At 36.2% G+C, this 16,287-nt stretch overlaps 1 long non-coding RNA gene across 1 annotated transcript; it reads left to right on the top strand.

The window, feature by feature from the left end:
• The first annotated feature begins 51 nt into the window (after nt 1–51).
• LOC118764514 lies at nt 52–14,763 on the top strand. The gene is made up of 3 exons (XR_005000325.1): nt 52–442; nt 12,694–12,695; nt 14,751–14,763. It is a non-coding gene; the product is annotated as an uncharacterized LOC118764514 (long non-coding RNA).
• The last annotated feature ends 1,524 nt before the right edge of the window (nt 14,764–16,287 follow it).

Genomic DNA, 16,287 nt, shown 5'->3' with positions numbered 1-16,287 from the left:
ATATATATATACACACACACACTCAGGGTGTCCCAAAAGTTACTTAACTTTACAAATAAATGCATGAAATTTTCATACAATATAAAGGAGATAATGGAAATTAATATGCACAAGTCAAATTTTACAACACCGCTGCATCACATATAAAAAAGAACATTGCTTAAATAGAAGCCATTTTTGGCTTTGCATGCCCGTGCTTTTTCGAAAACTTGCACCATAACACCCTCAAGAGTTTCAGACCCCACTTCTCTGATTTCTTTACTGATGTTCTCCTTCATTTGCACCAGGGTCTCAGTTTGTTGAGGTAAATCCACAAGAAAAAATCCAGGCTAGTCAAATCTGGGGAACGTGAAGGCTATTCAAAGTAGACCTCACACACGGCTCCAGCAAGATGGGGCAACTGCTCATACCACAAGAGAAACAATGCAGTTGCTACGGCAATGTCAACTGGCTTTCATGTTCCCCAGACTTGACAAGACCAGATTTTGTCTTGTGGGGATACCTGAAAGAGAGGGTTTACATCAACAAACCAGAGACCCTGGTGTAAATGAAGGAGAAGATCAATAGAGAAATCACAGAAGTGGGGTCTGAAACTCTTGAGGGTGTTATGGTGCAAGTTTTGGAAAGATCACAGGTGTGCTAAGCAGAAAATGGCTGTCATTTAAGCAATATCATTTTTCATATGTGATGTAGTGGTATTGCAAAATTTGACTTTATGTCCTTTATATTGTATCAAAATTCCATGCGTTTATTTGTAAAGTTGAGGGAGTTATTAAAAATTGAAACCCATCAGTGACTTTTGGGACGCCCTGTGTGTGTGTGTGTGTGTATATATATATATATATATATATATATATACACACACACACATTCTAAATTTTTACAACACAAAATTAAACATTTAATTATCATTATTGGTGGCATTAAAAATGTCAAGTTTGTGTCCTTTATTACTGGATTATACTGTAACAAAAGCTATAATATAAATATTTTATTGTATTTTTAAAATAAATAGCTTTTATAATGAAACAATTTTGTTGTTATTCCTTTTATTTTGCTTTTTATTTAATTTTCTGTGTTTCAAAGTTTTAAAAAAGTTTTGTAGATGCTACAAAACTTAGAATTTAGAGTCACTTTTAACTATATTTCTTAGTTACCTCCCCTAGAACTCTGTACTGGAGAAAAAAAATTCCACATGGTTTTAATGGAGTATTAGGTCATTATCCGTCACTACGCTGCCGGTAAAAATACTTGATAATCATGCCTTCACAAATTGTTCAAATTGAAAGTCTTCTTTAAAGTATGTGTAGCTTCATCTATAGGTTGAAAAACACAGAAACACATGCTCACACGCAAGTAACCCAAAAATTAACTATATCGCCATGATAGATCGCTAGCCACTACACATTCTTTATTTTCTCTACTTGCTTCTTTGTGTACCTTTCTGTGGAAGAGCGTAGGCTCGAAACATTAAAGACTTTTTCACTTCCCGAGCATTATACTAATACATCTGTTTGTTGTCTACACCATCTGTCTTTGTCTTTTTTTTTTTTTTGTGAATTCTCCCTATATATATATACATACATATATAACCTTTTTTATTGAAGTCTGTGTTGTATTGACAGACTTGTACTTAAAATTCTTGCATTTTTAATCAAAACTTGTTAGTTTTTATGGTGACAACACTACCTATCTTTCGCACACACACACTCTCTCTCTCACTCATTCACTGTATTTCTCTCTCAATTACGTTTTCTCCTAGTATTCAAAGGAAAAGTCTTTTGCATTGTTGCTGTGTTGAAAGACAGAAAAACAAACACACACACACTCAAACCATGAAAAAATAACCATATTTATATATATTAATTGAAGTGTACAGTATTATATATCCATTATAGCTGATCTGACAAATCGCACTAGGGGTTCAATGGAGTGTTAGGTAACAATCCAATTATGTAATCTGCGCTCTTCAGAGATGGCAGTTATAGAATAAAATACAACTGCTTTCTATTGTTGGAGGTGAACAGACACATCCAATTTGTGGTTGCTGTGAAAAGATGATAAAACAAACCAAGTAAGTATTAAGAGTTATGTCCCTTGGTACAAAAACACCATCTCTTGGGGGGGTGTTGCTAAAATTGCTCTTTCTTCTCATATCATCAGAAAAAGGTAATTAAGATTCAATAAAATGACGGATCTATCAGACTTTCAAAGAGGTCAAATTGTTGGTGCTCGTACGGCAGGTGCTAGCGTAATGAAAATAGCCAAAATGTTTGGTGTGTCAAGAAGTACTGTCTCGAAAGTAATGACAGCCTTTGAGAAAGAGGGAAAAACCTCCTCAAAACAAAACTCCAGAAGGAAGCCAAAACTTTCAGATAGGGACCATCGGACTCTTACATGAATTGTTAGAAAGGATCACAAAAGTACAGTTCCCAAAATTACTGCAGAGCTTAACTCTTTTGATACCTACCCGGCTGAAACCACCTCTGGCTCTGAGTACAAATGTCTTGTTTGCATAAGTTTTGAATTAAAATCTTCCACCAAACCTTAGTCACAATTTATGTTCCTAACACTAGCTTAATGATAACTAAGTTATTTTACTAAATTCTTTGTTATATTTAAAGTAATTGAAAGAAACACAGAGCATCTCAACAGAAATACGATAATGAAAGGGTTAATGACCATCTTGAGAATCCAGTTTCCACAAAAACTGTTCGCTGGGAGCTTGCACAAAGCCAGATTTCATGGGAGGGCTGCAATCAGAAAACCACTACTTTCTAAAACAAATGTTGCAAAGCGTTTAGAATGAAGTAAAAACCAACAGAATTGGTCCCTAGAGCAGTGAAAAAATGTTATTTTCTCAAGCAAGTCATCCTTTACCTTATTTCCAACCACCGGCCAAGTATACATGTGGAGAGAGCCAAAAGAAGCATTTGACCCAGGCTGTCTTCTTCCAACTGTTAAACTTGAAGGAGGATCTGGGCGGGGGGTGGCTATATCCTGGAAATCCGCAGGCCCAATGGTTTCCCTTTATGGCAGAATTGATAGTCAAGACTAAGCATTTTATCTGATCAAATTCACCCTATGGTTGCAGAACTGTTTCTGGAGGGAAATGCAATCTTTCAGGATGATAATGCATAAATTCCCACAGCTAAAGTTGTTACTGAATGGCACAAGGAACATTCTAGTGAAGTTGAACATCTTATCTGGCCACCACAGACCCCAGATCTCAATATTATTGAATATTTATGGTGCATTTTAGAAAATGTAAGGAATTGATATCCTCCACCATCATCAGTACAAGAACTGGAGACTGTTTTAGCTGAAGAATGGACAAAATTTCCTTTGGAAACAATTCAAACTTTATATGAGTCCATACTTTGTAGAATTCAAGCTGTAATTACTGCCAAAGGTGGTACTACCTCATATTAAAATAAATTTGTTTGAAATATTAAGGTGTTTCCATTATTTTGTCCAACCCTTGTATATATTCATACATATATATATATATATATATATATATATATATCATCAATGTATCATATATCCGAAAAAGAAGCACACTCTAATGCAAAGAACAGTAATGTATTTATAAGTAGCTTAGTCTATGTTCGGTCATAGAGTGACCAATGGTTTCGCATCCACGAAGGGCTTAGCCCCGTGAACGCTGCAAACTTTGTATAGCCAAGTGAGCAAAAATACTCAGAATCCCTGAAATCTGGATCACTGAACACAGGAAATTTACAGTCTTTGCATCCATTTCAAATGCTACCTGCTGCAAGCATGTGATACCACATTCTCCAATTATACTCAGAAGGGTCCTTACGATTTGAAAGTGGCCCAAGGAAAAAATTCCCTGTTCCCCTTCTTTTAGCCCACAAGAATTGGTCTAAGGAAGATAACCTGTCCTCACTGACCCCGGACAATTTATTTTTTGGTGACTTACTGATGTTACAAATTCCTACTTCCAGAGGTGACGAGTTACGTTTGTCTTCGGCTTTAGAGTCTGATAAGACATCACGGAGTAAGCTGTTTGTGGATGCGAAACCATATATATATATATATTAGGGTGTTTGGAAAGTAATTGCGTTTTTTCACCACTATAAAATGTTAATCAACCAATCACATCAGAGCCATGGTCAAATGGATAGGAACTGTCTAGAAATAGTGTATCGTCTCTTCTATCCAGCAGTGTCATTCTTAGTTATTTCGGTAATTAACCTCATAGAAGTATACATAGTAAATAATGGCGAATATATTGTTTCATAAAAACAATTTATTTGCCATTGCTTACTATATGAGTTTTGAAAGAAAAGTACTGCTACAGAAGCAATGAAAAACATTTGTGAAGTGTATATGGATGCAGTGAAGCTCCTACATGTCAGCTGTGGTTTGAAAGGTTTAAAGATGACAATTATGACACATCTGACAAGCATTGCTCTGGAAGACGATCCACTCTGAATGAGATTATTGTATCGGACCCACGTCAAAGCACCATTTTTGGCACAAAAATTTAATGTGTCATTTTCAAGTATCCACAAACATCTCAAGTATACTGGGAAGACATGCAAAGAGGGAACTAGGGTTCCATATGAGCTTATGCTTGAGAACTGAACACAACATTCCACCATCTGCAGCAGTCTTCTAACTAAGAATAACAAGATATCATTTCTGAAGCGCATTGTTGCAGGTGATGAAAAATCACAGCAGAAAACGAAAAAGACTGGTTATCCTGGTTATCATGTAATAAGAGGCCAATGCCAACACAAAAAAACAGAACTCCACCCACAAAAATCCTTGCTCTATGTTTGGAGGAATATGAAGGGCATCATCCATTACAAGCTACTGGAACATGGAAGGACCATTGCCAATAACTTGATCATGTGAATGAAAAATTACATCCAAAGAAGCCAACTTTGTTAAACAGAAAAGATGTTATTCTCCAGCATGACAATACATGGCCACATTCTTCAAAACAAACCTAAGAAAAAATAAGATTGTTAGGATGGGAAACTCTTCCATATCCTCTATATTCACCTGACTTAGCACCTATGGAATTCCATCTGTTCTGATCACTAAAACATTTTATAAGAGGCAAAAAATTCAGAAACAGGGAGGAAGTTGAAAACAGTCTTTCAAACATTTTTTCTGGAAAAGGAATAGGTTTCTATGAGCGTGGCATAAAAAAAAGTTACTTTTCTGTTGGGCTGCAATTGTTGAAAACGATGGTGATTACATTCTTGAGTAAAACTATTCAGATAAAAGTAGTTTATATCTGTTTTTATAATATAATAATAATAAACATTGTGTACAGTGCTCAGGTGCACTACAACTATATACTTTCTTGTAAAATGCAATTACTTTCCGAACACCATAATAATATAAATATATACGTTTATATAATGCATTAAAAGTCAGTTTCAATCTTGCTTGCTTGTAATGTTACTCAGCGAAACTGGCACATAATGGGAAAATACCATGAATTAAGTTTACTCTTAAATGTTAATACGAATCGAATGAAACAAGTCTCATGTAAATTGGTAAAGTAGTTTCCAATATATTAGAGATTTTCAGGGTATAAATACCCAAAACAGTGCATAATAGGAAAATGTTCTGAAAATAATCTTCATCCTGAAAAAGAAGAAACTCTTATCTTTCTATTAGACAGTGAGTTGACAATGAAAAAACATTTTTTTTTTTTTACTATTTCTATTTTCACTTTTGTTATTTTAAGCATTTACAAATATTTTTAAGTGAATGTGGTTTCAAAAATGAAAGCTGTTTGTACAGTAAGTATTTATATTTTAGGTTTCATTAAGCAGACAATATTTTAATGTTTTTTAAAATCATTTTCAAGTGAATACCATTACAAAAATTTTTTTGGCATATTTACAAGATATTCTAAAGTGAAAATGACTTTAAAAACACAATAGATATTTTGTAAAAGACACGTTCTTAACCTCAGTGTGAAATAGCTTTTACGAGTGGATTCAATGTATCTCCCCTCCTAATATTTGGCTGCTATTTCTAGCTTACCCTGCTATCATGTAACAGCTACTTGCATTAAAGGACCCAAAATACCTGTTACGTAGTAGCAGAGTATGCAAGAAATAGCAACCAGATATTTCCAACCCAAGAAATAAAACAATGGGTCACAGGTGTCTTGTACATATATATATATATATATATATACAGGGTCTTGCAGATAAAATGAGGCCAATTTTAGGCAATTGACTTAGTGGGTTTAACAATTTATTTTTTGACACAACCTTGCTTTGCTTGAAAATCTAATCCTCGTCTTATTTTACAGGTAAATAGCAAACTGATTTGACAGCAGGTCATGGAACAACAGAATCATTCTGCCATTGTTGTTTTGGTGTGCACTGGGCACACTGCCAATAAAATTTGCTAAGTTGATGAAACTTCCAAAAGCAAGTTTATCGTATGTATAAACAATTTAAAGAACTGGAAAAGATTGATAGAAAAGAACACAAAACTCGAAGTGTTTTCAAGGGCAATCCAGAATTTCTCACTGACCTCAAATGCTTGACTGAAACCAACGCATCCAAATTCATGACAACTCTTGCAAAGAAACATAATGTGTCCCTTTCCACAATGTCCTAGAGCTGTGAACAGGAACCTTGACATGACCAGCTATGTTCAACGACACTGTCACCTCCTAACAGCAAAGGCCAAAGCAATCAGAACTGTGAGATACCCAAGCATCAAGGTGCAGGAAAAACTCCTTGTGTTTGTGGACAAGAAGTTTACTGTGAGTACTAAGGTGAATCACAGAAATTCTTGAGTGATAGCATACAACCCTTCTGACATCCCCCCCCCCTGTGTTTGAGACTAAGGATCCTGCTTCTGTGATGGTATTTGGAGCCATGGCAAGTGATGAAAGTTTCATGGATCCACACATCATTGAGTTTGGCTTGACGATCGGTACAAAGGAGTATCTAGACATCCTGCAGAACTCTCTGTTACTTTGGATGGGGCAGAAGTTTGGGCTTGACAATGTGGTGCTTATCCAGGATTCTACATCATGCCATGGGTCAAAAGCAACACAGGCCTTCCTTGGTGAGAAGGTGCCACTTTTTGTGAGGGCCAACATCTGGTACAGTAATAGCCCAGATCTCAACCGTCTCGATGATATTTTATGGGGTGTACATCAAGCAAGGGCCATTGCTTCACCACACTCGAGTGTCAACAATTTGAAGATCTGCATCATGCATGCAAAATTAAAAAGGCGGAGGTTGTGGCAGCTGTAAAAAAAATTTCGTTCTTGTGTGAAGGCTGTAATTGCCCAAGAGAGCAGCCATATTGAGTGATAAATGTTTTTGTTGTAATAAATGTTACATTAAAATTATATTTGTCTACTGCCATTATTTTAGTATTTCTAAAGTTTTTTGCATCATAAAAATTGTCTCAATTTATCTGCAAGACCCTTTATATATGTTATCATTATCATCATCATTTAGCATCCGTTTTCCATGCTGGCATGGGTTTGACGGTTTGACTGGAACTAGTAAGCCAGAGAGTTGCACCAGGCTCCAGTCTGTTTTGGCTTGGTTTCTACAGTGGGATGCCCTTCCTAATGCCAACCACTCCCCAGAGTGTACTGGGTGCCTTTAACATGTCACTACTGACACTAGTGCCTCTAACATATCACCAGCACAGGCCTTTAATGTGTCACTGGCACAAATGCCTTTAGCATGTCACCAGCATGGGTGCCTTTAATATGTTACCAGCACGGGTACCTTTTATGTATCACTGGCATGAATGCCTTTTACCACCGGTATTGGCCATGATTATGATTTCACAAAACTTGACATGTCCTCTCAAGCACAGCAAATGGCCAACAGTCTCAGTCACTTGTCATCACCTCGATGAGGCTCAACATGTATGTACGTGTGTGTGGGGGGGTATTATACAATATAACAATTGTATGTATTTTATACACCAAATGGAAGTAAATATATTTTCCTCTTCATGTACATAATGCACAGTACAATCTGTTTTCAGCATTATAAGATGTGTTGGAGTAAACGACAAGGTACCTTGTTAGATATTTATAGATTTACTTAAACCCCATCTAAATTTGAATAATAAACTTGATGTTAAATTGTATTTAGAGTCGACTCCTTTTTCTACACACTAAAACCTGTGAGATGAATTTAGGAGCTTTCCACATCATATGATATGATTGTAACAGGAAACATTGGCAGTTTTCCCACATCAGATAATTTTGGCAATTTCCTACATTATATGACCTGAAGGTAGCAAAGAACATTTTCATAAACTAAGAGCTTTCTTCTGTAAATATTTTCTAATCACCATGTGGCATTTTTTGAATGAAAAGCTATGTATTTATAAACTAAATTCAACCTCATCTTCATGAGGTGGTGATGTTTGTCAAAACTTGATCTTGTTTCAGATTAGTCTAATCTATGACTCACTTGTTGATCTGTGATTATATCAATTTTATGTCATGAAAATTATACACCGCCTTTGTACCCAATCTGTTCTTGTTATGCCTTCCTTACAGCACATTTTCCTAACACTCAACCCTCCATTACACTTCTAGCTAAGGCACTATTTAACAGCTAGAGTTAAATGAAACAGAATTCCATATATTTCATCCTTTTTTGTGCCACCTGCTTCTTGGGAGCGCTTTCTGTCAACGTTCCTTCTTCTAAATATCATTCCTTCCCACTTTATTTTCCATCAAACAATCCTTTCTGTACTTCCAGTTATCCCCCCTCTCTCTCTCCCTCCTCTCTTTCTCTATCATCATCAACATTTAACATCTATTTTTCAGTTTGACATGGAGTTGACCAGCAGAGAAATTGTCCTGACTCCAATTGTCTGTTGTGGCATGGTTGGATGCCCTTCCCAATGCCAGCCACTTTACAGAGTGTGCTGAGTGCTTTTTACGTGTTGCTGGCATGGGTGCATTTATGCAGCACCAGTACAAATGCATTTTAAATGCCGCCTGCACCTGTAAAGGACAAGTGTGTATGTATGGAAGACAGAAATTTTACTGAGCTTGGCACTTCTGCTCAAGTTACAACAAATCACCACAACTGCTGGTCACTAATCATTTCCTCAGTGAGGCCCAGCATCCAAAGATACTTTATCAGCACTTCATCCCATGTCTCCCTGGGTCTACCCCTTCCGTGGGCTCCCTCCATAATCAGAGCTCAGCATTTCTTTATGTAGCTGTCCTCATCCATGTGAATCACATTACCAAACCAGCACAGTCTTCTCTCTTGCACACAACATTTTGATGGCTCTTGCACCCAATTTCCCTCTTAAATCATTTACACTCTGTAGTGTGTGCACACTGACATTACGCATGCAGCACAGAGCATGCTAGCTTCATATATATGTATATATATTTAGTAAATCCCCCAAAAATAAATAACAAACACAAGAAAAACTAACAATGCGAGGACGTGGTACATGCAAAGTATTAGCAAATGCTCAGGGAAGGAAAGAAAGGTACTTTTTACGTTTTGAGCAAAGCTCTTCATCGGAAACAGGAGACAGAGGAAAAAATTGCCAACAATCCACATAAGGTTACATTTTATATATATATGGTTAATGAACGAACACTGTGAAGGTGACCATGCTTTACCAGTAAGCTACCAGGTATAACTCATTCGTTTTATTCTCTAATAATAATAATAATAATAATAATAATAATATATATATATATATATATATATGTGTGTGTAGGCGCAGGAGTGGCTGTGTGGTAAGTAGCTTGCTTACTAACCACACGGTTCCGGGTTCATTCCCACTGTGTGGCACCTTGGGCAAGTGTCTTCTACTATAGCCTTGGGCTGACCAAAGCCTTGTGAGTGGATTTGGTAGACGGAAATTGAAAGAAGCTTGTCGTATATATGTATATATATATGTTTGTGTGACTGTGTTTGCCCCCACCACCCACATCACTTGACAACCGATGCTGGTGTGTTTACATCCCCGTAACTTAGCGGTTTGGCAATAGATACCGATAGAATAAGTACTAGGCTTACAAGGAATAAGTCATGGGGTCGATTTGCTCGACTAAAGGTGGTGCTCAAGCATGGCCGCAGTCAAATGACTGAAACAAGTAAAAGAGTATATACAAGCAAAACGCACCCCCCCCTCCAATGGATGCTGCTGAATCATATCTGCTGAATAAAAAGCATTAAAAAATTAAAAATAATTAAGCATGCCTTTATTTCAATAAAAGTTTTGGTTTTGTTAAACGGAGTTAAGGCAAAAAAAACTTCTTGAGAAACCAAATAGTCTTTCCTTCCTTCATGCCAAGTTTGAAGAAAATATCTCTTTTGCATCTTACTTTTTTGGTCTCTTAAATATACTGCATTTTGTGGCATTATTTCAAGCTAGTCAGCTTTTTTTGCACAAACTGCACATGCATTTTTCTTGCGTACGCGTAGTATTCATCACAATGGCTGATGTACTTGTGCATACAAATGCACATTTCCACGGCTTTATCGATCACATTCTCATCTGGAATTGATTTTTGTAATTTTTTCAAGACTTATACATGCCCTGATACCATCAGTATCTACATATCAAATTTGAGCGCAATTGGATGGAGGATGCCCAAGATCTTAGAAGACACACACACACAGACAGACAGAATGGATTTTATATAATAGATATGGATCGACCGTAAACATAAATCCGAAAAAAGAAGCACACTCTAAGTTATAAAGCAGTATATATTAAAGTTAGATAATTAGAAAGTTTATGGGATTACCTTAGGTTTCCCATCCACTTTATGGTGTATCATCAGACCCCGAAATCTGTTAGCTAAAGGTCTCTCTAGTGTATGGAGGAGGAAAGGACTCTGTCAATAAAGAGGATTGTCTTCTCTTTGGCTATCGATCACCAGTGACCCTGCTATCCTGTAGGTTCCAATGTAAGCACAGACTGAAGACCTCCGTTCTGGTGTTCAGGATGTTCCCTGGGTCAAGGAAGTCCTTTAGGATCCTCACCAGTTCTGCTATGCATAATTTACAGTGATTGATCCCGTTAATGTAGGGGCCCGGATTTTCTAGGATTCTCCATGATATTGTGTGTAGAAACCCGTCCTCTATCTGCTGCCATGCATGGCTGGCTAATGATGGGACAATCACTTCTCCCATCCTGAAGGAGGATCTATGGTTGGAGAGATGTTGTTTGAATGAGTTCCCAGAACTACTGATGTATCTCCATGGTTGGGTGTTGGTAGTGGTGTGTCTATTGGTGTTGGCATTGTTGCCACTGCTGTTGCTGGAACTGGCGCTGTTAGTGCTGGTGCTGCTGATGTTGGCATCATTGGAAGTGGTGATGATGTTGGTGCCGCTGCTGCGAGTTATTATGGCCATCACCATTGATGGAGGCACTAGCCAAGAGGAGACTATCCTCTTTGTTCACTTTGAGTGACAGGGTGTTGTCCTCCTCCATACTCTAGAGAGGCCTGTAACAGAACGGATTGACAAAATTAGAGAAAGCAAATTATTCTCTCTTCCTTTGATTTATTGTTGTTGTTTGGACGTTGAAGAGAACACTTAGTTATGAAGATCAGGTTGTAGCCATTGCTCTGATTGGTTAATTTTTAGGCGCAAATTGTCCCCTAATCATCATCATCATCATTGTTCGACCGTGGTCGAGACAATGGAATTTACCATGCTACGCCAGACTTCACGGTCCATCATGGCATTACGGAGGTTCTGTTGCTGGATGCCTGTATCCCTGGAGATTACATCAGGGTAGGAGAGTGTGCGCCCTCTGGTATTACGAGTAGATGGCACCTATTTACACAGTCAACTAATCAGATGCACTAAAATGGATCACATGTTCTCTAGGCAGAAAAATTTTCACCAGCTCTGGTAGCCTTCTATTCCCTATAAGGACAGTTTTTGACTGTCCAAGGTCTTTGGCACGTGCCACTGACCACACATGTGTCACATCTCCAACGATGATGTCCTGACACCAGCCAGTCTCCGCTCTCATCATCACCACCAGATGTCTGTCTACATCCATGCTGTATGAAAACCACAGACCAAATGCCTGCCTCTACACCACCAATAGTACATCAATTATATCTACACACCGTCAACAGTCCAGCCAAACCACAAAGTTCTCATACATCCTTGTTGTAACATATTGCGTTATGTTAATTCATATATGACAGTCATTGTGTTTTATAACGGAGAATAAATTGTCGTTTACCAGTTCATTTCCATCTCACATTGTATTTATTTAGACATTTTTGTTGTAATTGGTGATATCTGAGTAAAAAGATGTACAGCACAATACCATGGATGTCAGAAAAAGCGATGAGCAAGCTCTTGATTGAGCTGTGGCTTAGTCAAACAAATGAAGGGCTGTTTCATTGTGACAACTGTTGATTCATCTCAATGTCACTCCCGTAGGCCCAAGTTTCATCACTAGTGATAATCCTTGACATGAAGGACATCAGCAGCACATTGATGGGGGTTCTTATTCGACGCGATGTTCTTTTTGCTCAGCGGTCAGCAGGCGGGGACAAACTTGTCAGAGAAACGCCACATGTTCAAGTCAGACATTACGATTGCCTGCAAGAATCCATACAACAGACCAACATCAGCAATGTCATTGATTGTCCTCAAACGATTCTCATACAGAAGCTGATGGATTTTCTTTACAGAGACGTTCTTTTGCTTTTGAAGCACCCGTGCCACTCAAAACATTGCGTACAATCCATTGTCTTATTGCTGAAGCATGCTCAATGTCTCTGTAGCAGACTTCCCAAGTTCAACACAAAATTTTACATTAGCTCTTTGTTCCAACTTCCTGTCCATGATAAAATCGCAGTCTACAGCATACACGTGATCACAGAAACACAAATTTCCAGCTTGCAAAGTAAACACAGCGATGTGACTCAGCACACTGCTCCTGAAGGTCACTGCACATGCAACCATGGGCTGCAATCTGATGGGAACTTTTTTGATATTTCAACTTAATTTCTATGTCGTTACTAAAGCTACAAAATTTATATCTTTGTCTAAGTAGCACATCCTCTGAATTCAATGTAGGAAAACTGCTGAGCTAACGACAACTATTTAGACGCAGACATATGTCCATTATCCACTACTCTTGTTTCCAGCTGCCTTTTACTTAATAGCATGTCAGTTTTGGAGAAATTTTTGATATTTGAAATTATCTAATCATCTAATTTGGAGTTGATTGCAATTTCCACAAAGCATTTGTTTACTCTTCTCTCTAAAGGGAGACAATTTCAGAAAATCAAGAATTTAGCTTACATGGTAGTTGACATACTTTTATTCTACTCTTGTAAGTGTCAGATAAAATTTGTTAAACTAGATGCTTTTCCTGTCACAAACACTGACTGACTTCCAAATAAGGTAACACTCCTCTCAGTTCTTTGATTATATGGACTATGATGACCACATGTTTTCAGGGAAGATTGCAAATGAACATCACCAACTGTATGATGGTGATGTTTGTTTACACTCCTATATCCATCATGTGTTTCTCCAGTTTTCTATATGTTCCTTTATTGTCCTCTTGTGTCACATTTTAGAGTGTGTATGTATGTACACACACAATGGATTTCTTTCAGTTTCTGTCTACCAAGTCCACTCACAAGACTTCAGTCAGCCCAGAGCAATGATGATGATGATAATGATGACGATGGTAATAATGATGATGATAATGATGATGATGATGTGATGAAAAAGATGGTTATGAGTATATATATCAGAATAATGAGTTATTTATAAAGGATTATCAGTCCTGACAAAATACTTCTCAAATTCTCTGTTAATACAAATACACCAGGCAAACAAAAGGTTTTCAGATTAGTAACAAACACCAAGTTATCCCAAAGCAAGATCTGTAGTTAAATTTCATCACTTGTTGCCTTTGTAAATCCATCATTGCATTCCCCAGTTAATACGGTATTTTTCACAGAGTAAAATACAAGAAAAGGCATAATTGATAGGTTTTACGTATTTATTTATGCCTCTTAGAGTTACAGCTGTTTCTGATATGCATTATAGATGCATTCATAGTTCCATTTTCTCAGTCGGTAGATAGAGTGACTGAAAAAAATGAATGACCTTAACAAATATTATCATTTTCAGAGTCCACACATTCTGATGATAAGAGTATTTGATTGGGTCTTTCAATTTTTTCGATCAAGCAATTGCGTAAACAGAATTATGAATGCATCTATAATGCATATCAGAGACAGCTGTGAGTCTAAGATGTACAAATAAAGAAATATGTATAGAGTGGGCTAAAAGTCATGCACAAATAAGTTCAAAACACTCCATAATTGACAGACATGCTTTGATTTTCTAAAATTGAATAAAATACATAAAAATAATGATAAATACACACGTACGTGTACATGAAAAAAATGAATAATAATGATAATAATGATTTTTCTACAAATTGTGGCACAAGGCCAGCAATTTCTGGGAGGGAATAAGTCGATTATATTGACTCCAGTACTCAACTGTTACTTCTTTTGTCAACCCCGAAAGGATGAAAATCAAAGTCGACCTAAGCGGAATTTGAACTCAGAACTTAAAGAGGGACAAAATGCCATTAAGTATTTTGCCCGGTGTGCTAACGATTCTACTAGCTTGCCACTTTAATAATAATAATAATAATGATGATGATGATGAGGATGCAACAAAACAATGATGCAATACTTGCAATGTAATGATTTCAAACAGGTTGGAGAAAGAAAACAAGAAATTAGAAATTACTCATTTTGCCTTGGTCACTAATTTTGCCCACCATCCATAAATAATAATAATAATAATAATTCAAGTATGGAATTTATAAATATTTTAATGCATCACTACATGCATTTCCACAAATCACATGTTTTTGTGACCATAATCTGTATTAATGGGATGATTACAATATAATTTGTAATATCCCATATTAATACATACACCAAACTTATAACAAAGCAATTACATAGCAAATACAATCACACATCATATAATAAATTAAATAGTATAAAAAAGACGGGACTTGAAATAGTTAAGAAATTGAGTATACAGGATAGGACTAGACCATATACACATAGGACACTCAATAAACCTAAAGGACCATAAGGAAAGCTTCCCGGATAACCCATTGGTAAGACTAATATGCCCATCTAAATCTGATATAGAGGGAATTAGCAAAGCAAGAATAACAAAACTGAAATGTGTAACCAAACTCAAATTGTGGTCTAACATAACTGAAGTTATCACATGGTTTAATAGCCTAGATAACAAAAAGGGACAACAAAACATCCAGATATACGATACAAAGAAAACAAGGACAGGTAACTGTAACATGGAGGACGAGCTGAGGGCCAAGATTACCAGGGCCTTCCATTGGAGATAGTGACAAAGGCCTGCTGATAGTACTGAGGTCATCTGGAGGCCGTCATCAACGTCAAATTTGACAAATATATCTAAAAAAAAGTGCTGTTTTATTATTTTCTGAGACATTCATCATGCAAATGACTACTATCAGCACCCTGTAATTGTCAATTTTGCTGAAATTACTGTTATGTGATATTTTAGATATATAAATTTGTAATATCAAATTTTTAATGTATTAAGTGTGCATGCAATTAGCTTTTCCACTAAAATTGAGTATTTTATTTTTAAGTTTTAAGCAAAAATAAAAAAATATAAAAGGGCATTTATTTTTAGTTTAGTTTTTAAATTTTAACTTCGACTACAATATTTTAAGCTTATTTTTCTTCTTGTCTTGTACTTTCAGCTTGGTCAGTACTTTTCCAGGTTTGATATCTAAGAATATTCTTGGATTCCCAGCCAACGTTTTTCATTTTAGTATATATATGACACAGCATGGCCACAACCTCTGGCTGAAACTGGCTGAAATAGAATAACATATATGTGTGTGTGTGTGGTGTGTGTGTGTGTGTGTGTGTGTGTGCATTTATGTATATCTATCTATCTATCTATCTATCTATATATCTATCTATATATATATATATATATATATATATATATATACATATATATATATATACATATATATATATACATACATATATATATACATACATATATATATATATATATATATATATATATATACATATATATATATATATACATATATATATATACATACATATATATATATATATATATATTATATATATATATATATATATATATATATATATATACATATATATATATATACATATAATTAATTAGTATCTAATTCTCTCACCCT

The sequence above is a fragment of the Octopus sinensis genome, linkage group LG8, assembly GCF_006345805.1.
Source record: "Octopus sinensis linkage group LG8, ASM634580v1, whole genome shotgun sequence".
NCBI classification, from domain to species: Eukaryota; Metazoa; Mollusca; class Cephalopoda; order Octopoda; family Octopodidae; genus Octopus; species Octopus sinensis.
This window is presented reverse-complemented; position numbering and strand designations above follow the sequence as displayed.